The following is a 27,769-nucleotide window of genomic DNA, read 5'->3' as shown; positions in this document are numbered from 1 at the left end:
GGAAGAGAGCGGCTGAGGAAAGGAGGGAAAAGCCACTTTGAAGAGGACATCCTGAGAGGTTGCCTTCTTCACCTGCACCGGAGGGTCCTACGCTGCACTGAGAAGATTTGCTGCTGGTACACCCTGTGAACGTGCTGGTTATTCCACATGCAGCGATAGGAGGGAGAACAGAAGTCCCCCTAGGCTGTGAAAATATGCATCTTCAACAGCAAAGGAGGAAGACATCAAAATGACCAGGGCAAGGCATCCCAAATTATTTTGTTGCCCTTTCCTTCATCCTGACAGCTGGAGCACATCATCATCAGATTGCACACACACTCAACGCACTAAAATTTCCAGACTAAGCTGAGGCAGTGCCTCCCTGGCAAACCATCAAGTAGTGTGGAGGTGCCTGAGGTGACCTGAAACAAGCCAGCCCAGAACAGGCAGCAGAGCACGACGCTGGCTCACTGTCAGTGAGTTCCTCCCAGCAAGAAAGCCCTGCTCATCTCCCACCGTCAACAGCTTGGATGGCATCTGGCTGTTGAGTATCTCTACCCTGAGAAGAGATTAAAGGAAACAAACATCTTGGGAAAGATCCCCCTGCCATCTGCACCACTGGAAATGCCCTCTGGAAATCAAAGGAGGAGCATCCCTCACCTTGCATGATCCTGGGAGAATGGTGCAACCTCCAGTGGCTGCCAGCGCTGCCCCGTTTCATCCCCGTCCCCTCGATGCAGATCCAGACCTGCCTTTCGACGCCCACCTCCCCGTGTGCTTTGTCCCAGAGGGATGAATTCACCTCCAGCACCAGTGAATTTCTCAGAATAAGTCCAATGCATAGCTTAAATTTTAGGAAGCCCTGCCAGAGACCTTGGACTAAAATGCAGAAGTAAGAACTTTTTCTTGAATAGAAAACAGAGATGAAAAGTGCTGCAGCAGGGTCAGTTGTTAGATGCAGGCTTTGCTGAGACAATGTGACCCCAATATGTGCAGTGATTTCCCACCCTTTACTTTAAAATAACTGGGGAAAAGACCCCAACAACACGCACAATAAATCAAAGGCAAAAAAATCAGCCATGAACAAGATTCAGTAACACAGGTACTATGCTCAGCTCTGATTTCTTACAGTTCAGAGAAGGGAAGAGCAAAGTTAGGAATACAGTTGCTGCAGTTTTCAAAGGAATTAAAAATTTCCAAATCAGACTTATTGTGACTTGGAACAAACCCTCAAAATGGTGAAATTCTCTGCGAGAGGAATTTTAAAACAATCACTTGGAGCCAACTGGAAAATCAATTGTATTGCTACTGTATTTCCTACAATGGAATTATATTTTAAAATTGTAAATAGAAACTTATTTCAACACAACACTTGCATTTAATTGTAAAAAAATGAACTTTTAACAGTCAGAAAAATTCCTCATCTCTTTTTTTTCTGCCACTTTTTGACAAAACTGATCTGATTTTGCAAGAGGTTTTAGCATTGATGATGCCAGATATTGGAATATGACTCCATCAAGGAGCCCTAGTCAGGAAATACCAAAGTTGTGGTTGCCAAAGCAACATAATTAACTTGATCACGGTACGTACACTGTGCACCACTTCCCAAATGGCCCTTTAACACTCAGCTAAATCCTTGGCTTGAATGGCGCATCGGGATGAATTTCTCCTCTGAGTTCTTCAAGAACACACGCAGCAAAAGAAGAAGTTGTCAAAATTACTAAAAGCCAAGTACCACTCTGCTCCCTGGCCAATGGTCCCCTTGAAGAGGTCAAGGACCAATTCTTGAGCCTACTCCCATGACTAATGGCTGTAGCAATCATGGAAACACATGGTCCTGTTGCGTGGAGCAAATGCACTTTGTAAAGCTTCCGTTTAATTCATCTACGTTACCAAATTTAAGTGGTTTGGTTCTTTTGTGGCATAATCAGTAAAATTCTTACTACCTGGGCAGGGAGGCCCAGATGTTGATGCTAAACCTTGACCGTGGGGCCACAAACTTCAAAACCTGAATATGCTGTCACTAACTCAATGTGTACAATGTATCAAAAATAAGCTTCTGTCTGTTCATTTGGAGAAAAAAAAAGAGAAAGTAAGAAAAAGAAAAAATTGAGTGATGGGCTTTCAGCCTGTCATCAGACCACAGTGACCTCAATTTTTTGAGAAATAAAGTCAAAATCTATTCTTATCTTCAGAGATTCAAGATGTATTTATGTGTCAAACTTTCTCCCCCTTGTCCTTAGCCTTTGGGAAGCATACTAAAAATGATATCAAAGCCTGAAAACCCTGCGATCACATTCGCATTCACCTTTGACCCAGGACGCCTATAGCTCTCACCGGCTCCTTCGTTCGTCCTCACCGTACGGCGAAGACGGCAGGTCTGGGAGCAGCTCGCAGCAAGCTGTTCGGGATGAAATAAAGGCCACTTTGCATAGCAAAACCGCGCCGCTCTGCTCAATTTTTAAAGGCCAAAAAACTTTACTTTGGCAGTTTTCTACTTCTTTATATCCTTGAAGGATGTTTTACCAGCATCTTCCTCTCCTTACACACAAATATTTGATTATTCTCTTTGAAATGTCTCTGTAACATCTACAGGAATAAGATGCCGAATGCAAACACTGATTGATTCTTTCTTAGCCATCAAATGTGCTTACACAGCAACTAGACACAGCAAATGCACACAAATCTCACATTTCACGTTTAAAAATATGAACATGCTGTGGGTTTTTTTTACTCAAACATAATGAATGAGCTTAAATATTAGAACTTGAAATTATTAAGTAAATCATGGCACCTGTAAAGCTTCTATTTGCATAACATTAATTCATGATGGCATGTAAAACAAATTCATCACTCTCACTATATTGTAGTCTGATTTATGTTGGAATTGGAAAAAATAAAAATCACGGGCACAAAATTATGTTGACAAGATGTACGTGCTCTTCGAAGCCCAAGATTTTTTTATTTTTTTTTCTGAAGCATCAAAACAACTAAATTATGGGAAAGAGGGCTGGGAGAAAGCATCTTTAAAAATGAATAACACACTAGCGTCACACATACACACTCTCCAGTTATTAATGTCAAGCATGGTGAAGATACTCTAGAAAATCATTACCATTCATAGCCACTAACAGCCATTAAATTTCAATCAATTCAACTTAACACAAGTGTACTTCAGTAGCCCTTACAGTTCCTTATAGAGGTGGCTCAGAAAGTCCTGTCTGACTTATTGCATTGTCCACTGCACAAAGAGGCATTGCTGAGGATTGCTCTGAAAAGGAGCTATCTTGGTGTTGGGAACTGATGCTCTTTTTTAACACCGTCGCAATCAACAGATGGAAGGCAGGATAAAAGGGGCTCTAACAAGACGGCACAGGTCAGTATAGAGGGGAGCGACACACTAATTTTAGCTAGGGGTGCTGCTTTCCAAGCTGAAAAAAATATTAGTGGGATGTTTTCAAAGGTTGTTCAATAAATTTTAGTAACTGAAGCAAACTACTTAACACAGTGCAAGACAACTTCCAGGTGATCCACTTGCTCCAAGAGAGTATAATCACTAAATGTATAGGACATTTAACGAAAAGAAAAAAGGATTTAAATTCCAGAGACTGGATATTTAAATCTCCCAGTGATGAATATAAGCCACAGTGCTGTGATATTACAGCATGTCCTACTCAACTGAATTGCATTTGTAACACTGGAAGTGTTTTCCACTGGTGCTGCAGGAATTAAGCTGTGCAGCTGACCATCCCTGGCAGATCCTGGGGAGGACCAGGGGTACCTGGCGCCTCGCGGCAGGGGTGAGGGACTGTGACCACAGAGTGCCCATCACCGAGGGGCTGGACCCACACTGGCTTCTGCTGAGCATCCCAGAGAAAGCATGTTTCTCTGGAGAGATTTCATCAGTTTCATTTAAAGAAATTATCTACAGTAAAATCCCACATTTCACAGGGGACAGAAGACTTTTTAGTACTTCAAAAAACAAACAAACAAAAAACCAAACCCCACCCCACCACCCCAAAACCCCCAGCCCATTCATTCTGCTGGGCACAAAATCCTTTCTCTAGATTTAGAGGCAGTTTAAGATTGCAGGTGTGTATTCCTACGGAACGGACGGTCACTCGGTGCACAGAAAAACAGATGCAGTCACAGATGTGCCATCACTGTAGTTGAAATTACAAGCTCAAGTACGGGTGCCCTTTTGTGGCTTTTAGCTCAGCCCTTCAAAGTAGTGGCATTGATGGTATTACTCATTATGAGAGTATTTGGGACTATTCTACTGAACTCTATGGTTTTCCTTCCCCTGGGATTTGCACTTTAGCATTTAACATAGAGTAGCGGTGAAGTTCTTTGGAATCAAGAAACACCCAAGAAATCTCTCAGGCAGATATGTGCTCCATTTTAACTCATTTCCCTACACTTACAAGCTGCACTAAATGAAATGAAATTAATGTTAAAAAGGGCCTTTATTGAAAAATCTTCCAGTGACAGGATCAAAAAGTGCCAGAGTTCAAGTAAATCGTTCCATGGAAAATGTTAGCAAAGCTTAATCATACTGGAAGCCACATTTAATTACAGCTTTTTAAGTCCATCTGGGAAAAAAGAAGAGACTTAAATATGTCACCTGAGATGATCTAGATACTGAAACTATTTGTAAGTTAACAAAAGCATTTGCATCACAAAGCGCTCTGGGGCAGCACCATGGCAAAGCAGATGTGTAATGAACAAGGATCATAGCACCAAAACAATCAGGATTGTAAATAACTACTACTAATCGGCAATCATTTAAATTTGGGTTTAATTGCTAGGCAGCAAATACATTTCATTCTTGAAGAGGTAAATGCTCTGCGGAATACACGCTTTAAGGTATTTAGCGGCAGAAGCCCCACAGTCAAGAATCTGAGTGTCAGGAGGGCAGAAAAGGAGAGACAAGCAGCAGGGCTGGATCTGCCATGAGATAACGACATTAAACAAACTTTTCCCTAGAAGAGAATTAATAACGCAGCCATCCCCACTGTATGTACTGTAAGTGCAGCAGGAGTGACACAATGACGCACACGGGAGGCAAGAGGGTAGCGACTATAGAACAAAATTCAATCTAGTGCTAATGAATAAAAAGTTCCTTTTATTTCTCTGTTGTTTTTGGTTCATTAAATTTTCCACAGATTTGCAGAGAAGAAAACGTGATCAATAAACCTTGACAAAAGTGAACATGTGAAAAAGGCGAGAGAAAGGCACAGGAAGATAAAAGTGATATCCCGATCACAGATTTCAGAGGCAGATGACCAGAGCTTTGGGCTGCTGAATAATCTGAATAGACCATCATTTCTTTACAGCCTTTTACTTTCTTTTCCCTGACTGTTGGAACTCTTCATTCAATACAATAGTAAATGCACTAAAACTTTTTTTCTTATGCTAATGGTTGAATTCGGGCGCTCGCAGTTAAAACACACTTCCCACCAACTTGTTTTCTTTAAAAAAAAAAACCCAACCCTATTCAAGTTAAACTAAAATGTCAAAGACAGCTTAAGGCTTACTCTCACCATTCCTCAAAATTAATGGTTTTCTCCCCAGCAGATAAAAAAAAGACTTGAATAAGGAGAAAGCTGCTAAACTCTTTTCATATGAAAAAGAACACTTAGAAAGTAAAAAGAAATACATCCAGTACAAAGATCCTGGTACCTACAGTTCTAATTTGTATTGTTTCCTTTTGGAATATTTATAATTGCAGAAAAGTGACAGCCAATCACAAATAATTGTGAAACGATGAGAAGAGATTCACCAGTGACTAATGTATTTGGGCAGCCATGCCCATGACAGTACCAGAAAGGCTTCCACTCACTACAATGGGGGCCCAAAGGAGCCTATTTTCAAATGTTTTCTAATTTGGGTGTCCACTTCCAGGCACCAAGGCCTCTTTTTCAGTGGTACTGAATATTCACACGTCCCAAACGATTTTTACGGCTCTGAACTTTGAATTACAGGACAACAACTTTCCTATTCCCTTCGTGCAGCACATTTCAGCTTTTGTGTATTTGGTTTTGTTTACAAAAAGTTAAAGGGTATGGGGTGCGGTTTTACAGTAGACAAGTGTGAACGAAGAAAAATTCTGTGGTCTCTGGACCATACGCATCTAACACGTATTCACTCCCAACTGGAAGTGGCCTGCAGAAAATTATACCTGATTAGCCAGTATTTCCATTCCAGTAACTTGTTCACCAGGGAAACCAGCAATTTTCCCTCTTCAACTATCAAGATTACTGTGCAAGATCCAATTCTCATTACTTGTACACCAAATACCGGTTAATTTCTAGAAGATGCATGTATATAGGATCTGCTGTATACATGGGTGAAGAATTGTACATATTACATGCATACGCATATATGTGTGTACATATATACACAGAGATGCACTGGCACGCATGTATTATTTACCTTCGAACACAATGCCTTCTTGCCGTCATTCATACTAGGATTCATTCTTTGCTATTACTTTATTTAGCGCTGTTTTAATTAATTCCCAATTGTTGTTTTGGTTTTCTTTAAAAGGGCCCTGGGAACAGAGCTGAAGCAAACCCTAAACACCTCTTAATGCTTTGTGGCAAGTTGTCCAAATGCGCAACTGTTTAAAATATTTACCCAGGTATATAAGGGGGTTGTGCAGCTCTCGAACAATGGCCTGGAATCTTTCCCATCAGTAAAAAAGCAGACAAAAAGCAGAGACTGCTTAACCTCAATGCCTCAGCAGCAAGTGAGAAGTGCAAATATCGCATTTCTATAAAGCCCTGGAAGCTTCATAGAAATGGAGTGGCAACTAATTAGTTTGATGCTATAGTCACATCTAATGTTCCTAAGTAGCTTCTTTGAAAAAAACTCGCTGCCTTGAAATCCTTGGCCAGATTATTAAGTGGAGGCTTTGTGATGGAGCAATAGATAGGTGTTTGCTGCACAAATACATACAGATTTTGGCGACTGCTTACTGAATCCACTGCCTTCGCTAATCTGCACTGGAAACTTCACTATGAACAGAGCACTTCTCAGAGTACAAAAGCATGAAGTATCTGTGTACCTTTCAGACTACAGGGCAAACAACTGGCTTACAGTAGGCCACCAAAAACAGGGGGAGGCCGTTAACCAAGTGTCCTCCGTACTTACAGGCAGAGAATGAGGATAATGCTATTGGTATCAGGTCAGATGCTCTACCGTATCCTTAAACAAAAAGGATGGGGCCGGAGGACTGGAAAACTCATTAGAAAAAGTCAAACTCTCTAAATAGAAATAAAGCATCAGGATCATGAAAAACGTATCTTCAAGTTATACAATGCTGTAGTGATCACATAACCTTTCCCCTATACAGCTGATCACATAGTCCTGGAGCCTGTACAGCTTCTATAGAAATGTGCCACTGAAAGGGAAGTTGTGGTATAAGCCTTCAAGATCATTAGAATCACAGAAACCATAGTCAAAAATGGTTCTTTGCCATAAAAGTTTAAACGGGTTTTCAAAACAATGCCAAAAAATCCGGTCATTCTATATATGCCGCAAAAAGGCTGTCTTTTCTCAATGTGACTTCAGTGTTCAGTGTGACATTAGGGATTGCAGGCTGCTGTGTATTGGATATCTGAGGTCAAGTTCTGTTTTCTTTTATACAAGTATAAACTGGAATAGCTTCAATGAAATTACACTAGATTTATCCTGGCATATGCATCTAGTTCAAATTCTTCTATAGCTCTAATTTTTCTCTAAATGAATGACCTAACACAAACAGTATTTGTCCATCTGTATACATCCCCTTTGACACACTGAAAAAAAAAGACATTGAAAGGAAGTTGGAAACAGTCCTCGAGATCTGTTTTTCTTTGAAGAACAGCAGTTGCATTTCTGGGCACTTCAAAGTCACATACTTTAAGCAATAACAACATTCAAGATCAAGTGAATCTTACCTCACCTTGCTTTAAAGATTAGCTCTTTCACAAACATAGACCAGAGACTTGGATATACACGAACCCATAGATTAACAGTTCATCTTCAGTGGATCAGGCACTTTTCAGTGCTACAGATAGGTCATGTTTTCAATCAAATGACAAATTTCCAAGAGTTGTTTACAGTGGAAAAGCCATAATGAATTTCATTCACTTCTTAAAAGTTGTCAGTTTTGCAATAACGTTCAATATGACATTTTTATTGCAATTCAAAGTTTGACAGGTGTCAACATTTCCTGAAGTTCCAGCCAAAACACAAATTACCATATCCGCCCATCAGAAAAGTTGAACCAAACCAATTCACCAACCGTAGTTGCTGTATGCAGCAATTACCATACATTTCAAACATCCTAGGAGCATGAACAATTATTTAGCAGGATCCTCTTTTCCAGGTCAATGTAGTTTCTTTTCTAGTGAAGTTAAATGAATTAGGTTTAGAACTAAAAAAAAACCCAAACCTTTTTTTTTTTTTTTTAAAGCAAGGTAGCTAGAACAAACAGATCAAATCAGCAAGTCTTATAACAAATCAGTCTATTGCACTTCTGTATATTTTGAATTTCATGGCTTATTTACTTTACTTTTTTGGCACCAAGTCCACGGTGCATGCCAATACAATATTTGTTTAAATGCTGTTTTATGCAGCATGCTACTCAAACGTTTACTTTCAAATTCTTGTACATCCCAAGAGTCTCAGTTGCAAAAAAATAAAATAAAAAACTGAAGGGGATTGGCAGGGGGTGGACGAAGTTTTACAACTAGTCCCTTTATCTGTGGCTGTAAAAATATAAACACGATATGCCAATAAAATGCTAATTTCTATATGCACAAAGGCAGGCACACAGGTTTCCAGTACCTGGCGCTGTATGAAACACGAGGGCATCTATAGGAAGGCACAAGTTTCGCTGTCTCAGCCCGCGGTGACCCCCAGAACTGGATGTTTTCTCACTCACACACGTGTACCGGGAGGCCAAGCCGGGCCCCGACCCTGGCTCACCGGGGACCGCTCGTCCCGGCGCCGCGCAGGGACCGCGGCTTGGCGCGCACCGCGGCGGAGGCGCAGCCCCATCCCGGGAAGTTTTGAAGCTCAGGCTCCAGGTTAGCAAAATAAATAAATATATACATATATATACACACACACACACATATATATATAAATCCCGTAACGGCCGGAAAAGTGGGCAGCAGAGCCAGCGGCAGGACCACTGAGAAACCATCCTAAGCCCCCGCGCTAGAAAAGTCAGGTTTCCCAGGAAATGATGGCAATCACTTGAGGCAGAAAAGGCATCTAGATGAGCCCATCTCCCTCCCCGCCTCCCTGATTGTTTTAAAGCCACCGAGTCCGGGGGAAAAACTCTCAACTCCCTAAGTCCTTAATAGGATTGGAGTCCGGGTCTCTCCAAGCCGCTCCTCATCACACAGGGATCAAGTTGCAGCAGGGAATTTTTTAAATTCCTCAGCAAATATACTTGTCGAAAGATTGCCTCTCCCGGAGGGGGGGATTGACAAGGAGGAGAGGGGGGCAACTTAATATTTTTTTTTAAAAAAAAGGCAAACTCATTGCTGGCTTTGGGAAGCTCGGCTTTCCTCGGGGACCCGGGGCAAGGCGGTCCCGGCAGCGGCCCCGGGTTGGGACTGTCACCGCAGCCCCCGGGAAAAAACAATGGCCGGGGAGGCACGGCCCAAAGCCCGGTCCCGGCGGGGTCTGGGCCGGGGGGGGGGGAATGGCACACACCGGACACACACACGGGCGGCCGCATCCGCCCCGCTCACCTGCGGGGGGGACACACGGGACGGGACACCCTTCCCCCCCCGGCACCCGCTGCGAGCGGAGCCCCTCACAAAATCTCCCCCCCCTCCCCCCAAACCCACCCCGGCACAGGGCACCTCGGACAAAAGCGGGAGAAGGAGGGGGGGGGGGGGGGCGCGGCGGAATAAAAAGCACAATGAAAAAAACACAATAAGCATCAACTTTACCCAAAAAGCGGAGCAGCAAGTTTTCAGCAGGCGAGCGGTTGCTGCGGAGCAGAGCTGCTCCTCCGGACCCCCATCATAAACTTGGGGGAGGGGGGCGTGGGAGGGACTTTCCCTCCGTCCTTCCCTTTTGTGCCGCTCCCCCCCCGCTCCGCTCTTCGCCAAAAGCTGCCGCGAATCCCGGCGGCGGCGCGGCGCTGCTCCCCGGTTGCTGCCGCGGAGCAGCTCCGCGGAGGCGGGCGGGGAGGGAGGGAGGGAGAGATGGATGGAGGGCGGGCGGGCGGGCGGGCTGGGGAGGGCCGCGGGCAGTTTGGAGAGGTGCGGGGTCGCTGCGGCTGCCGGGCGGCTCCTGCTGCCCATCAGCCCGGGCCGGCGGCGGGACACGGCGCGTACGCACATATACATACTTTTATATATATACACGCGCACACATACGTACACACAGGCTGAAGTTGAGCAGCCTGCAGGGAAGACGCTGGAGCGCTTTCAAGCCCCGACACAAGAAGAAAACTGGCTGCAGGGTCTGTTTTCTCTTTCCCCACCCGTTCCACCCCCCCGTTAAAAAAAAAAGGGGGGGGGGGGAATCAAAACCTTCCCATCCTTTCGGCGCTGGAGCAGCGGACCGCTCCGGATCCTGTCTCTTCTTGATCACCCCCTCCCCACGGCGAACCGCACCATTTTGGGTGCGGGGCTTTCTCTTAGCCGGGGTGGGATCCGCTCCCCCACCCCGGCCACCCGGTGCCGCTCCGGAGCGGGGCCGCCGGCAGCCCCCCCTCACCCCGCTCAGCTGCAGGGCATCTGCAACAAAACCACAAACATCCCCCTTCTTCGGGGAAAGTAGCCCCCCTCCTCGCCCGAACAACTAAAGTTTGGCCTTGTGCAAATTCACTCGCGCAGAGGCGGGGATGGAGCTGGGGGATGGTTTTCCTCCAACTTTAGTGTGTTGGGTTTTTTTGGTTTGGTTTGGGTTTTTTCCCCGGGAGTTTGAGATACTTTTCAGGCCCCTGCCCCGCCGGGGTTGGAGCCAGCAAAGCTCCGCGGAGCGTCCCCGCAGCCGCGGCCAGCCCAAATATTAAAGGTTAAACGGGGCTGGGACCCGGCAAACGGGCGGCTTTAGCCTGCAGAAACACCTTCGGTGGGAGAAGCGTTCATTAAAGATTGTCCCCTAAACGCGGTGACTAACCTCACCGGAGCATGATACTCTGTTTTAATCCTCGTGGTTTAGGACCGAGGCTACCAGGAGAGGAAAAAGAAGGTCCAAAAAGTGCCCTGCTCCCACCCCGAATATCTTCACTTTTGCACTGATCTGGTGCATTAACAGTAATACCAACGAGAAATGCAGCAGTTTTAACTTGGGCTTTGGCCAGACTGGGCTTGTTACTTGATTTGTTTTGATTTCTTTAGCTATGGAATTTATCAAAAGTTTAAAATACAACCAGATGCTGGTGGGGAGGGTCACCGCGCTGTACCCAAGCACAAGCTGAAACTCACCACATCATCAGGGTATCTGACTCCGGCAGGATTATGGCCAGTACCATGGCAACCGCATGCCACATCAGCCCCCAGCTTCACTTTCAGTCCCCTGGGCAGAGTTAACATTTGCCAGCGGATTTGCCCGACACGCAGCCCAGGTCCGGGCAAGTGGAAAATGAGCTTTATGCCACTCAAAAACCTTCCTCTTCTAGCCTGTGCAAAGCAACCTGGCTGGACCCCAGGCTCAATACTACAATTTGAATCCTGAAAACCCGCTACCAATTTCAGTGCCTTCTGTCTGAAAGTTTGCACTTTTTTTTTTTTTTTTTTTTTTTTTTTTTGGATGGCATTAGAAGGCTGATGTTTGAGGGTCACCACCTGGCTCCCCATGCACCCCCAAATCCCATTTATTCCATTCAGATAGCTTGGAAGGACTGCGAGGCAACAGGTTATTTTGCCAACCACCAACATTGCAATTTTTTTTTTTGGTCAAAGACTCCATTTGCATGCACCCACTATCTCTCCCAAAGAAATTCCGTCCTCTCCTCATGGTACGCATACAGTCTGTGCTGGCACAGCAGTGTGACCTTACCCCATGCAGGTGGATAATTTTGTGCTGAGAGGAGTTTCACTGAACCTACTACTGAAGAGCACCTCACAATGGAGAGAGGGGCTTTGGTTACCAAAAGTAGGAACAAATCAAGTCTTTGATCTCCAGAAAACAAAGCCCACTTGTATTCCCAGGTTACTTTACTGGGGAAAGATGATCTGGCAGCTTGGGGAGTGGGTTAGAATAAGACATTTTTGGGTGGACCAAAAAGAGAAGCTGGCAAAATTTAGCATTGGATATCTTCTAAATTGTTAATATGCATAGTTACAAACACATGTACAACCAGACTGTTGGCCAAGAACATTTTTAAAATCAAAAAAGCAAGAATTAAAGGATTAACTGAGAGCGGTTATGTAGTTAAGAAGGACAGTTTTCGTTTCTAGAATTCATACGTGTCGCTCCTTTAGAATATGGCGATTTTTAAGCCTGAACGGAAACTCCTCCTTTTTGTCAGAAGGATGATGGCTGGCAACGGCTGGAGTTTTTTGAGAACTTTGAGTCGGTTTTTACATTATCTGACTGCTGTAGCTCATCCATCCTTCCCTCTCCTGCTCTGCTCATTGAACTGCCCTCTCTTAATCTTCCATAGGTGTCCGAGATTAAATAGACGACGGAATGACTGACATTTGGTATACATAAAAGAATCAAAATATGAACAAGGGGTCAAAGTGCAGCTCTTCCCTCTGGTCTTCCCTCCTGCTCTTGTACAACTTGATGGAGATGAAACCAAGTAGGGATATAAAGATATATGACAACGTACACTTACTATACCTTGCTGTAGCATGAGTGTGTGGATATAGAGGATACAATCAAAAATGATCTGGACTAAGGGAAGAGGGTTTTTTAATCACAATTTTAAAAAAAGCTCTCACAATGAGAAAAGACTGACATACCACCAGGTCCAGGATTGCTAATCTGGGATCTGTCCCACTTCTGTTAGGTCAATGGAACAAATCTGATTAACCACAGAGGAAAATAGACTAGCCTCAAAAGGCACAAACGTGGCTTTTAAAATGTTTGATATAGTTCTGAAAGAGGACTGTAATTTTTTATTAAAGAAGATATTTAAAGAAAATTGTTGAAAAACCAATGGGAGATGTTCCATTCTGTTCATGTCTATAGGATTTATTTCTATAAATCTTCATATATCCTCATGATAAATTAAAAGGCCCATTTGAGTATTCCAAAGGATACTTACACGTAGAAGCTACCAGAAAAAAATTCACATTTAAATATGCTTCTCTTTTAGAATGAAGAAAATAATTACATGTGGGATGATCACAAGGAGATAGAGGCCTAAAATCATGTTTCATGCAACTCATATCTTTATGATGTCTGATTTAAGTCCAAGTGGGAAGTAGTACATGATGGGTTCTGCCCTGATTTAAACAGCTGTACCAGCTCTGGGGTCAATGAAGTTGCACCAATTCTGAATGCACCCCGTATCTATAGAATATAATTAATTACAATGATATTTAATAAATTAACAATGTCACGTGCAATGCTGGCTCAGAATTTGCTAGGAGAATAGCACAGATTTTTTTGGCACAATACATTGCCTTCTTTCTTTAAAGTAGTCCTGTTACCTGGGGGAAATTGTAACTGTGGGTAGACAATGAGGCAATACTCATCGGGATGATATGCAGTTCTGATTCCTATCTGCCTCCATGTATGTGTTGTCTCTTGCTTAAAGCTTCGGTGCTAAGTTCCTTGAGGCAGGTGCCATCTTCCTGCATTCTACATTTTGATAAAGCCTTATTTTATTTTTCCTCTCTCCAAAGTATATCCAAAGTGTAACTTCAATGATAATTTCCTGATAGCTGCTTCCCCCCCCCCCCCCCCCCCCCCCCCCCCCCCCGCCCCGCACTGGAAAGATCCATTCTTGCCAGGTTTAATCTATATTGGATCATGAATATTGAGCTAATGCCATAAACTTTTCTAAGGGTTTTCCATGATTACGAGAGGATACTTCCATGCTTCCATCAGCAAGGGAGGTGGTACTTTTATTTACTGCAAAACTGGTCTGGAAGCCTGCCTTTCATTTCAGAAAGTGGGTAAGATCTTATTCAACTTTGTGTTTAAAGTGAAATGTTCTGCTAAGACAGGACCTTATTCACTGAAATTACTGATCATAAAATGATAAGTAAACCATTTGAACATGCATTCACCATGAACTAGGAATATACATGCCATCCGTTACCTGTCTTAGCAGAAGGACAGAAGCTTCTTCAAAATGCGCAGATCCTGTCATGTCTGCAGAGTTTTCAAGAACTGTCACGCTTGTGGCTGCTCTTGCCAGACCGGGCTGTTCTCGAACGGTGAGAGGTCCCTTCTCCCACTCAGATCTGAAACAGAAAGCACATTTTGCTCTAAGAGTAGGAACTCTGAGCTCCTGCACCTAAACTGCCGAAAGTTTAACATGAAAAGCTCTGGGTCTATGCCTCTCACAGTGTTTCCAGTTGGAGAAAAGAAGCAGTACATCGTGCCTACATGGGGAAAGGAAAATAAATGGCACTGCAGAAGCATTGCTCTTTGGCATAGATGTGAAAATAAAATGCGCAGCTTCTGAGGGACGGTCTTTTCTCATGATCCTTTGCAGTTTCTCATTGTTTATTCCTCTTCTACTTGTTCCTCTAACTGCAGCCCCCTCTGCCAGCTAGGGAGTGGGCCACAGGGCTCTGCCTGCCTGGGGGCTTGAGCAAGGAGATGAGCAGCACACCGACCACACAGGGCTCCTTCTGGACTTCATCTGTCCCCAGCAAAATGCTTGAATTGATGAGGAGACAGATAACAATTTTCTTGCCCAGGGTTGATTGGGTTACTCAAAGTGTGTTGTCTCCTTAGAGGGAGGAGAGGAGAGCAGGGGGTGGGATGCACATAATGGCAACTGGGGAACCTGTATGTGGCATTGTGTGAAAACCTGCAAACAGCTGGAGTTGGCAAAGTACAGAAAGCAAAACTTGACTGTTGGTATGAAGTTAATGAGATTTGTTGGAAGCTATATTTATATTTCATGAGGGAAAACTAAGGATAACTTTTCATTCACACCAGGAAGAGAAAATGTGTTGGGTTTTGCAGAAAAAACAGAAAACCCTGTCAGTACAAAATGTATAATCTGGTTCTTTACATGTTATACTACATTGCATATACACGCTGTGTGTCGCTGTACATGTATTGATGAATAATTTGCACTGATTTGCCCTGATGTTGGACTGCTGAACTGTTATCTACAATGGCCAGTGATTCTAATAAAAGTTTGTGCTTTCCCCCAGCCAAAAAAACTTTATCCATTTAACCTTTACGGTTCCATAAGTATTAATTGGGATATCTAACGCTTATCTCATCCAAGTCCAGATAAAGAGTCCCTGATAAAGCTGTGAAGGAAATCCCAATTCCTAGACCCAAATTCAGGCTGCTAGATAGTGCTGTCTCAAGAAGGAATCCTTCGTCAGAGCTCAGTCTTCTTTCCACTGCCCAGACTTTCAGGGTATATAGTGTTGGAAACCATCTCACTTTATTTGCTTTTGTAAGTCCCTTTTTCTAAGTCTTTTGGAGGAATTACAAATCTTCTAGATTACATTTCAGCAAAAGCATGGACTCTTGCACTAGTCCTAGTTTTAGGAGGCTGTAAAGGAATAAAAAGATTAGAAACGAGAATATGACCACATCATCTACATCTCAGAGTTCTTGTGTATTGACGGCCCCTTTCTCAAGATAACACCTCCAAGGGCTGCAGAATGACAGCCAAAGTTGTATAAATGCTAAGAGTTTTGGAAAAGACTCCTAATTTTCAGTAACCCAATTTTCAGAGGTAACCTACCTTCTTTGAAAATCAGGTGCCTGTGAGTTATCTCAAGTCAGGCATCCAAAATACCCATCCTTTACTGTAAATCTTGACTAACATCTTATGATGATTAGCAAAAAATGTGGACACGGGTGTATGAAACTGTTGGCTGAACAGTATGAGTTGTCTGAAAACTCTATCAAGCCAATGTGAATGTCCATTACATTTGTTGAATAAATGAGTGACATCAACATCTGGAATCAGGAGGACCCCAAATCCCTAAATAATAGCCCTCCTAGGTACTGCCCACAGAGGTCCAGCCTGGTTTTGCTGAAGAGACAAGTAATGTTTGCAATCATACCTAATATATTTCAAATTGGTTATATTGTTTATAGATTGCTTATGTCAAAACTGGTGAATTCTCCAGTGTGCTTTAGGATTTACGCATTCTAGTTCTTTGCAAGGTTTGTTCTTATTTGTTGCTACCAGCAAAAATATATCTCTTGGCCCCAATTCACAGTGGAACAATGTTAGGTCATTATTCCTTGAATTGTTAGGCTGTAAAGAAGCAATTTCTCACTAACCTGTGACACAGGAAATTGTGATTCTGATGTCAGGTCATTTCTGGAGTTCCTTTAACAACAATCTGTTTTTCTGTCAGCAAATGACATTTATGTATTATTTCCAGAAAGTGTAGGCTTCAGTATTTTTGTATGTATACTTTCAATATTTCTCTTCTGCTTCTTATTCTGCATAGCCTGGAGTTTTAATATATGATTCAACTGATAAATAAATATATTTTGATTGATAGTGCACATACCTGGTAGCTGAAACAAGTGCTACTTTAAAGTGCTTCTCAGAATAGTTGAGTTTCCTGCTTTTGTTTTCACTGAAATTTCTTTTATGAAGCATTGCTATGAATGATTAATGCACGGATACTCCTTTTCTCTAGATTCTCTGCTGAATTTAATGTGTTACTCAATGTTCCTTATGAAGGGAACACAACCCAAACTGCCACCGTGGCAAGATTTTATACCCTGTTTAATAGGGTTTGGTGTTAGGAACCACGATCACTAGTTGGGTTCAGAACTTCTTCTGATAAGAGAACAGATATGTTTTACCAATATACTGCAGCCTAATGCAGTTATTTTATTCTATTCATTTGAAATTGGGTAACATGTAAAACATTTGACAGATGACAGTGTGCATATGTTTTACCAATAAAGATGCATATTGACTACACAAGAAGTGGTTTACTGGCAGAATATGTTTTACATATACTTAGGGAACTGATGCTATAAAGTTACACATCCACAGAGACAAAAGTTATTTCCATTGAAATGCACAGCAACAAACCTTTCTACAAAGCAAAACAAAACCACTTCTCTCTTTCCTTTGTTATTGTTTTTCAGGATAATACGTATGGATAGGTAGCTCTATAACACTAATATAATCCCTTTCTTCCAGAAAGATCCCAAACATTTCCAAAATAGAGCCTAAATCCTGCTGGCCTTACACACAAGAGATGATCTGTGCATGTCTCATGGGCTAAGCAGAAGGGATATAGTCCCCAGTGGTAGACAATATACTAGATCTTGTAGCCATACACAAGATAAATTTGCAACTTCTATAGATTAGAATCACATTGAGCACCACTGCAACATAATTTTCTTTGGCTTAAGTGCAGTAGCTATTTAATAATCCAAGACGATTCAGATCTGTTAATATATTTATAGAACAATAGCATCAGCAGAAGGTGACTAGCAAGGACCACATGAAGTTTCACCAGAAGTCTGAAAGGCATTGCTGCCACCTTCTAACCATTCTCTCATTTCAATTCATTGTTGCCGGTGCACGGATTCAAGGTGAGTTTTCCAAAACAGAATGAAAATTACAACATTTATACTAATAAACAAACCAAGATTGAATAAATTCCATCCCTAGAGACTTCCAAAATTTGGAGTGGACAAATCCTAGAAGAGAGATTATGTTAATAGTATGTAGTTTATTAATCCTTGATTTCCTCAGAATCAGCAATCACAAAATTGTTTAGCATAAAACATGAAAAACACCTATGATATATAAAAATATGGGATACATCTGGTTCTGTGGTAATATGACCTATTAATAGGCCAATTAATCTTCTAGCATCACTGCAAAATTCTCAATTCCAGCTGGCAGAGCCAATATGACATAGCCTAAATACTAACTGTAACGTGGTGAGAACGACAGAAAATGCAGGCATTGTGCTGCATGTCTAATCCAGGAGGGTATTGCTCTTGGTTTCCTATGCATCGATGCTGAGGAAGGGACGTGTGCACGGGTCATGTCAGAGCACGTAAGTCAGGCTGTTGCTGTGAATCCCTCTATGGAGAAGCTGTGCTTTCCCCCAGCCGCCCAGGCAGCCCCAAGGGGAGCTGAGCTTCCCCAAGCCAGGTACTTACGGTGTGAACACCTCCGTACTGACCATGCAGATTGTAATCAACGCAAAGAACAGCATTCCTCTCTGCAAAGATCATCTCAAGATGCTGACAAACACTGATTACAGCCCACTAGTCCTGACATTAATAAATTCCAAATATCAGAAAGAATACTGTTCAAAGTCCTTCTGTCATTTGGCCACAGCACCCCTAGGCAGCAGTGTGGTCCCCCCAGAACAGGGCTGGTAACTCACGGGATCCTGGTGCAGCCCAACAGTTTGCCCCATCCTGAGACTTTTCTCAACACACCTCCCACAACTTGTCTGCAAAACGTGCAGTATTCTGATATGAACATATTTAACCCAGTAAACATTTTCTTACGCCACTACATTACATTTTCCCTTTCTGACCACACAAGAATAAATCGTGGTAAAAATAATCAGGTATACCTTGAAGGATTGCGCTTGCGCAGCCTTTTTCTCGGCTTTCAGAGAACATCACAGTTACAGTCTGAAGTGTGCGCCACCTTTGAAGACCGTGACAAGAAGAGAGTGAGTCTACAGAGTATTACAACGCTTTCCATCAGCTTGTGTTGGGTCCCTGACCCTCCTGGGGGTGTTATGCACAGCCCACCTCTGCATTTCTTTCCAAATGCTGCTCTCTGGCCAATGCCCATTTTCTCCAGCTTTTATAAAGACTTGACTGCCCAGGACAAAGTTATTTAATCACGTTCTGGATGAGACCAGAGAAAAACCCAAAGCAAACACGGAAAAAGAAAAAGGGTAGAGCTGATGTAACGTGAGACAGTGTATACCCTGTAGTCAAAAGGTAGAAAGCGCAAACTGTATTGTAGGAGAATAACTCAATCAAGGAGTGACGCAGGCAGAACCACAAGAAAGCCCACATCAAACAAAACCTGTAGTTCAGAAGACCACAGCAAGCCCTGGGTCTTGCATGGGTACAGTCCCTGAGGAAATGGGCCATCCTAGCTACAGTGCTTCCCTGGGAGCAAAGAGCTCCAGCCACAAGCGTGGTTCAGGGCATTGCACAATTTGCAACTGAGCTGCTGAGCTGCGGTCTCCTTCCCACCACCACCTTTGAAGAGCGTTGTTGTGAGCTGCAAAACACTCAGCCTCAGTGAAAAGACTTGGCATAACTGAGCAGAAGGTACTACAGAGGCTCAGAGCTTTAGTGTTTAATTTGCTCTGGTGATTGTCACTGGAATTACTGGACAGTAGGAAAGAGGCTCACACGCTTCTAGTGCAGTGTCAACAATGCAGTCACAGAAATTAAAGTCAAAGAGCAGCTTCAAACAACTCTAATTAACACTGGTAACAGTTCAGCAAGGGGAACTCAGCCTCATGAAGTGCAGCCAGCAAGTGAACCGGTTTAGTGACATTCAGGAGCTCCGCATCATGCAGTGGGGACTTCTACTGCAGAACATCTGGAGGAAGAGCTGGGAATGAAATACATATTTTTTAAAAATACATTTCCTTAGATTTGAATTAGCAATCACATTTCTTTGACCACTTCAGTCTCCAGAAAGGATACTCCAATTTTTGTTCCTACAGAAAAGGTTTGTAAGATCTTTTGGGAACAAAGTGGTCAGAGTCCCCACCTTGCACTTCGTCTGAAGGATGTCCAAGCAAACATTGCCTTCTTATGTCATGCTGCAGCATCGTCTCAATGCTGAACCAGTGGGAGGACTGCCATCAGCTGAGTCACCAAGACCGCTTCCTGCAGCTCCTCTGTGGTCCTTGAGGTATCCAACCCCAGAACAGCACTGACCTTGTCTGACCTCGGAGAACTTTTGAGAGCCCAGCACGAAGAGATTTGAGTGTGGGCTATTATCTGAGGGGCTCCTTCATGCATGCTAAGCTACATAGTTTCACTGCAATGGGTAAAAAAGTTGTGAAGAAAATGAAGCACAGTAGATAATGTGAAGATGATTTTACAGCACCCAGCACAGACACACTTAAGCAGCAGCTCAGTTGTGGTGCAGTGCACGGGAAGAGTACAAAACCCACAAGAGTCAGATCTGATGGAGTGAGCTATGGGGATGCTCCCAGACAAGCGGCAAGAAAATCCTCTGAAGCTTTCCATCCTGTGTTCTCTGAATATACCACATCTGCTCCAGAACAACGAAAGACTATTTTAGGCACATTTTATGGAGTTTTAAAAAATGTTATTGGGACTATATTTTGTATCCCTTTGCCAGTAAAGCCAGATGACTGCACCATGGGCTAGATCTCCAGATGGTTTAAATCATTGGTCTTGCTCTAATTTGCTCCAGCAAAGGATCTGGCCCCACGAGTCTAACTACACAAGGTAGATGGAGTTATAAAGTAAGTGCCAAATGAGCTAAAATAGCTTTTCTAAAAATAAATGCCACAACAGGACTTCCAGTGCTACACATACGGATTAGGTCTGTCAAAGAAATGTTGCCAATCCCAAGCATTCAAAAATCATGAGTTGGGCATGAGGTTGGCTTCAAAAAAACCCACAACATTAAAAAGAAACAAGCAAACAGTAATATCTATGTACTTCTTTTGGTTTGCATTCTTGGTTTTTTGGAGTCATCAGGACAAACCCTAGTCATGTTTTAAAGCTTTTTCCATTTTTTTTTTCTTCTTTCCTTCCCCTTCCCCTGGAAGCAGCAGGGCTAGAAATTTGCTGCTAAGAAAAGAATGTTAAAAAAAAAAAAAAAAAAGAGAGAGAGAGAAAGATTCTCATGTAATTGCTTGACTCCAGAAACTAAGCTTTTAAGAAGAATATCATGAGACTCATGATAAAATCATGAGAGCTGGCAACACTATTAGTGAGCTGGAAATGATATAAAGCTCCCACTTCTGCCGTCTATGAAGTATTGGACTTTTAGTCACAAGCTTTTTATGCACAGAAAACCTGTCACTGCCATATAACTGGTCTTTTCATTGCCACAGGTCTTCAGATTTCCATTAGATCAATTCAGATAAGTTTCTAGGGATCTTCTGTTTGTGTGTAGTCAAAACAATATTTGGCACCAAAAGACTCTTGCAGCAAATTACAGATGGACACAAATGGGAACGGGCTTGAAGCAGGCGGGGAGCCTGAAGGAATGGCTATGTCTGGGGAAAATGAAGTATTTCCACACCGCTGTATTTGCTGGACTTGTACAGCTCTCTAAAGAGCCAAACCCTCCCTGAGAGATGGATCTGCAATCCACCTTATACATTGACAAACTAGTAGGATCCCGGGGCAGGAAAAGAACAAACAAACCAACCCAGAGAATTGCTTTGGCAGCTTGACGTCCACAAAAGTGCACAGACAAGATGACCACGTAACAGGGGTAAGGAAGCTCCCAGCAGCATGGGGCAGCAGGATTGTCCTGATTATTATGTCCAATCAGTGCTAATCAACCATGACAGGAGTCATTCAAATTAGATGTGTGAAGAAGCGAGATCATCACCTTCCAGGACATGGTGAGCACTGGGCATCATTTACAAAAAAAAAGAGGCTGGGTGACCTTTGTGTGCCTGATGCTGCCACAGTCCAACAGGTCAGTCCAGCTGTAACAGGCTCTAATTAGCACTGCAAGACACCAAGGTCCTTACCTAGGTCGCAGGAGAGTGGGACATCACTCCGTGCCTTTGAAAATCTATTAAGAAGCATTGATCCTCCCAAATGAAAGTTTGAAAGACTTGCACTAGGATTTAGGAAAACAGATACAGATAGGTGTGAGTACATCACACCTCTCTGGGGCTGTTAAAAGGCCCCCATTGCTGAGGCAACGGCACATGATAAAGCTGACACTTCCAGAAGTGTAATTTGTTATTTGCCTTTGTATGCAAAGCTCACACATATTGCTTCAGAAGTGAAATTTCAGCTGCCAGTGGCTGCTTCGCGACTAATGGAGCTCGAATCCCCGTCGCTGTTTGAGCTGGGCATGTGAAATCTTCTGTGCTGTGGTTTTAGATGGAGAGACCCTGACACTTAAGCAGCTAATCTACTTCCTTAGCATGGGCTGTGGAGCCAGGAGAGCACTACAGCAAACTTAGTTATGGGCAGGGGAGAAATCCATGGGACTGACACTGATCTCTTACACCAAAGTAAAGCAGGAAAAAAAAATAATCCATTGAACTCAGTGAATGACACTAGCACAAACTCACCCCTAGAAGAATTTCCTAAGGTTATAAATAACAAATTCCAGAGGAGAAAACCCAGACCCAGCTGAATGGTCCTGTGACTCAAGGCCATCTTTCAAGGAGTCTGTAACAATTTATGGGTTGGAGTGGAACAGGAAAAATCTGGTCGCTATAGTGGATTTTGCTTTGAATTTTGAACCCAGAACTGGAACCTGGAGAGCCTCACACAAGTATAGGAGCATCAGGACTGCAGAATTTGTTGCTGGGAATTTTTGAAGACCCGAACCCGCTCTAGTGAAGGAAACTCACCACTTGCAAGGGAGGTGATGCTGGAGTACTCTGCAATACACAACCAGGAGAACTATCAGCTCCAAGAAAGTAGTTTCAATTCCCTTTGGGTTCAGAGAGGAAAAAAATTGTGCTGTAGTGCTGGACTATTTGAGATGCCCTGTGTCCAGAAAGCCACAGCACACATCTCCTAGATCTGTACAGGAGTGATTTGGCCAGCACACTCCTTTCTGAAATGCCCCAAGTAGCTGTGCAGGTAATAAGGAGCTGCACAGCTGTTGCTCTCAGGAAGCATGCATCCTGCTGCATATGTAGTGATGTATAGCAGGCTCTATAAATAAGCAAACGAACTTGTTGAATTTAATTTGGTGAAGAGTGCATCACCATATCTATTCTGGTTTTAATGTTTTCTTTGTACATGAAACGGTTCAACTACAAACCTGGCAACTAGGCGATGCTCATTAAAGGACCAGAACGAGGATTTCAATTATGACAATCTGCCATCTAGTGGAAAAGTGAAAATCGCACCTCAACCAGGCACTGAAAGTGCTAAAAAAAAATATTTCTCAAAACCTGGAAAGAGTGCAATGAGCAACTTTAGAAAGGGGGGACACACACAGGCAAGGCTCTCCATGAATAAATAACCTTAGGCTGGCATTTTAGCCTCCAAAGGGCAGTGTATTTGGCCAGAAATGTGTAATATATATATATAAAAAATAAGTATTTATACTACGTATGGTGCACACAACGTCACTTGTGGGTGTGTGCAATTGTATGTTTACAATACAACTAGCCAGAAGTTTATCAAAAGTCATCATATCCCATCCCATTGATGTGATAACTGAGGACAGCCGAAGTTATCTTCTAGCTACCTAACAACAAAATTTCACCCAGCTAAGGGAGGCTGCACACGATTTCAGAGCAGTCCTGAGGTGTACAGACAGGGGCAGATTTCCCCATAGGCATCTGTATCATTCTTCTGTCAAGGACCAAGCAATGCTGACCTATGGTTCCAGAGACCTGGGCACACGTTGCTAACGTCTTTCCTACTAATGAACTATCTCCATCACTTCCACACACCCTCTCCCTACCTTATTTTAGTATGCAGAAATGGCAGGGACCTCGTGTACAACATGTTGGTGATTAGCATCCTGGGGATCATATGACCAATTTGAAGCACAGGAAATCTGATTCTCAGAATACCCCTCAAAACAACAACTTTCCTTGGTGGGAGACATCACAGTAGCTGTGGGAAGATATTATTTTTGGAGGGAGTAGCAAGGACAATCTGTAAGGGCCAGCACTTTTCAAGAAGCATGCAACTTTCTCTTTACAGTAAATGTATTCATGGAAGTTTAATGGTAAAACTGTCTGAAAGCAGAGGACCATCGTGTGCAGTTCTAACATCTTTGGAAATCAGCTTGCAGCTGCTGCTGGCTGGCTGCTTGCTTTGCCTGATGCTGGAAAAAACAGAGGTACCACCAATTCACTCCTCAATTCTCTTACACATGATCCAGGTAATTCCCTCCACCGTGGCCAGGGTTATTCAGAAGGGAGCCTACATGTCAGTGCCTGGCTTTAGGTCTAGACAGAACTGGTTAGTTTGTTTGGTGCTATTGGTTTTAAAGAGATGTGCAAGCCCATGCCATGGGAAGATGTTTCTTTAATGACTGGATCTTGTTTGCTTGTTCTCTACAGGACACGAAGACTTTTTTATAGTATGAAGTTTCAGTCATTAGTTTACACAAAAGTGTAATTGTTCTAAGTCCAACTCTGCCATCTCGTGGTAGATTTTAAAAGGCACTGTTTAACCTTTAATATTTCCTGGCAATAACTACGTATACTGGAGATAAAAGATTTTTGCTAAAGACCCATAAGGTAAAATATTTATGGTAAAGACACTCTTCTGCACTGCTAGGAATACCTCCATCCTTCAATGAGGTAGGTTAAAAAGTGAATTACGTCTGTAGCTGTTTGCTTTTGCATATTGTCTCGGATAATGAAAGGTTGACATTTGTTTCGCATTTGTGAGGAGCTGGCTTGTAGTTAGGTTCACTTCCCAGTTCTCACGCAATAGCTCTGTGCTTCAGTGTTTGGATTATAAACAGGGGAGCATTTAAACTCAGGCAATTTCTTTTCCTCCTCACTGAGGTCTAGGTAGGAGCCAAGTTTTGAACAAAGCAGTTCAGTCAATTATATGCAAAAATTATTATAAAGCAAAGAACCATTTAAACGTTTTGGAAAACAGATATTTTCACAGTGCCAAGAGGAAACACAAAGTGCTATCCTCGCTGAAACCAGTGACCTAGCCTGCCTCCCGCACTGGGACCAAATACTTCAGAAGGAGGATTGAGAAACCCAGCTTTCAAAGAATGACTCATCCTGGTCTTTTCTTCCCTCCCTGTACAGCCAGCAGTTGGCAAGCTATGGAAAACAAACACCTTGTTTTCACCGTGACGATGCAGTCGCTCTGAGTGTAGCAACATGAACTTCTCTTCACCCTGTCTCACCATTCAGATCTCAAGTGACCACCTCTTGAAATAAAATCTTGACTTAGTATCTGAAAAAGCATCAGTCTGGTCTCACCTGCACCTGAAAAAGGATTGAAGTGCTGGTGCTCTGCACATCAAACAAAAACCCTATACACCAGCGGGGAGCTGAGCTCCAGACACAGACCTGAACATTGCCATGCCATGATGAGCTCGGGTGAGTGTCCAGTCACCAGGTCCCCCATTATCCAGGGTGGTTCAAGAGACTACCACCTTGTCAACCTTCACTTTCATCCTCACTGTCTAATGCTCAGATATCACTAATCCACGACTGCTTGCCCTATCTGACTTCTTTCTGCTGACACCTTCAATGTTGCTGTGCACATCCTTTGCAGATGTAGCGAGGCACTTGGATTTGAAGCTTAGGTTTAAAGCCACATCAAATTATCCCAACCTTTTGAATATGCAAACACAGATCAAAAATTTTAGTGCAAACCTTCCCATTCCTTTCTTTCACCTTTCCCTTCCTCTACTACCGTAATTTATGCATCTAGAACTGCAAAGTCATGAGCAAACCGGTAGAAAGTAAAAGGAGTCACCAAGGGTTTGCAAATAGTGCCTTACTTCCAGCCAACCTCGTCACCTACCTCCCGGTCACATCAAATTGTGATCTTTGTCCGTCCGGTTTCCTACCTGCTGCAGCGATTCGTCTCCTGTGGCACCTTGGAGGAGACCAAACTTGGCAGCTGAAGAAGCCAGATGTCAAGGTCTACAAAGAAAGTTTTCAGCAGTGGCAGCTGCTTGTCAGATCACATTCCCCCAAAGGCTTACGTTTGGCTCTGACAGTGTATCTGTTGGTGGCCGCGACTGGTCTTCATGAGAGTCATGTGTGGGATCAGCTTCCAGTGGGAAACTCAAGTTTCATCTCCTGAAAGGTAGTCTCCACTGATTTGCAGCTCTGGGAAAATGTTCTCTCTCCTTATTCTCATATTCTCAGAAATAAATTCAGTATAAAAATGAATTATCAAGAAAGGCTATTTTCCATAATTTCTAGAGAATTTCCCTCTTAAAAGGAGAATGAAACCCCTTTTATTTGTGTTCTATTTAATGGTAATTCCCATGATAACAAATACGTACATTCTTATTCAGAAAAGTTTTTAGCCATGGATAGATACTGGGTTTAGGATATTTATGGTGAATATTGATCTTCATTCGAAGGAGCAGAAACTGAGTCGAGAAACTGAGACAGATCCTTTTGAACCTGAACAGTTCATAAGCACTTAAAAGAGTCTTTGGTTATGAGATTATCTTGTAATCATAATGATCAAGCGAGGCTTCAGAATAACACGTTAGAAAAGTCAGCATTTACCCACAGATTGAAAAGATTTGAGACAATCTCTGTCACAAAGTAAACATGGAGATCTGTTTCATTAAATGAGACTTCACCTTGAACTGTGAGTCAGGCAAACGCTGTGTTTGTCTTCAAGTACTCATCCCCCTTTTCCTCTGGGCAGGTCTGACGGACAAAGGCATTTGCTACTGCTGCTGGCACCACTCTTGTCGCTTGGGTACTGGCTTGGTGGCTGGTCACAAACCTGGGATGCAGGATTTTGGCTGCTGTTGCCTGTAAAGGGAGGAGAGCACACTCACAACGAGGGCACAGTACATCAAATATGATGAACTCCTTGACCACAGTGGTGTTAAGGACCTTGCAAATACCCAGTTTGACAGCTCTTAAGAACAACAAATGCCATGGATTGAGAGGAACATTAACTCTATTCCTGTTTTCCGAGGGAAGGATGCCAGGTCCCTCTCCCAATCCCAGTGGCTGTGCCACCTGAAGGGAGCACCATTACCAGCCCAAGCAGTTCCTCAGGAGCTGGATGCTCCAGTGCGCTCCCGAGTGTCAGTCGTTTGGCCTTCAGTCGTACCTTCTCCCTCTCAGCCACTCCTTTGGACAGTGAATTACACCAACAATGTGTGATGTAAAGACATTTCTTTTCAGATTTTAACTTTACTGTCCTTTAATTTTATGAAGTGTTCATCCTTAGGATTTTCTGAGGATACAAGGCACAAGCATACCCTGCTGAATTTCCATTTGCTTAGGTCAGACCTTTCTTCTTCTCCTGGGAAGTTTTAACTTTTCTTTCTGCTTCTCTCTGTCCTTGTCATATTTTTTTGTCAGATGCCACTGCTGACTGAAAACACTTGCTGCTGCTGAATGCGAGGCAGCATACAGACTCTTAATAAGGATCCTGTAGGTCAACCCAACATACATGCAGATATTACTAACGTTTAATCTGAATAATTGTGCTAGATTAAAAGAGGTTTCACAATTTCTATGGCTACTCAAGGAGCCATCATCTAACATGTATCAGGAGCTGCCTAGTCATTTTTCAGTCGCCTAATAGCATAACTTTATGTACAACCAGAAGCTCTTTCTTTCTCACACTTAAACATCCTTCTCCTGCCTTCCCTGCACACAAAGTTTTCTGGAGCAGCCTCAGTCAAGTTAGCTGTGACAATGCGAACTGTGCTGTACAGCTCAGGCCAGCTGATTGAGACATCTCTTACATGTATTAATTTTACAGCAGCCATGAACAGCAGCTTCAGGGATCTCCACGAAAGCTTTACAAGCAGGTTATTGCA

The 27,769-nt window shown here is 43.1% G+C and overlaps 1 protein-coding gene across 4 annotated transcripts in view; it reads right to left on the bottom strand.

The window, feature by feature from the left end:
* Window positions 1-10,161, bottom strand: part of GLI2 (GLI family zinc finger 2) — a 195,224-nt gene extending 185,063 nt beyond the window's left edge. For all 4 annotated transcript variants that reach the window (XM_075757032.1, XM_075757033.1, XM_075757034.1 and 1 more), the window contains exon 1: window positions 9,936-10,161. The gene's annotated coding sequence lies outside the window, so the exon portion shown is untranslated. The remainder of the gene's footprint in view (window positions 1-9,935) is intronic.
* Window positions 10,162-27,769: the final 17,608 nt, after the last annotated feature.

Source organism: Balearica regulorum, chromosome 6, assembly GCF_011004875.1.
Source record: "Balearica regulorum gibbericeps isolate bBalReg1 chromosome 6, bBalReg1.pri, whole genome shotgun sequence".
Lineage (NCBI taxonomy): Eukaryota > Metazoa > Chordata > Aves > Gruiformes > Gruidae > Balearica > Balearica regulorum.
The sequence above is the reverse complement of the archived record's forward strand: the minus strand, read 5'-3'. Positions and strand labels throughout refer to the sequence as shown.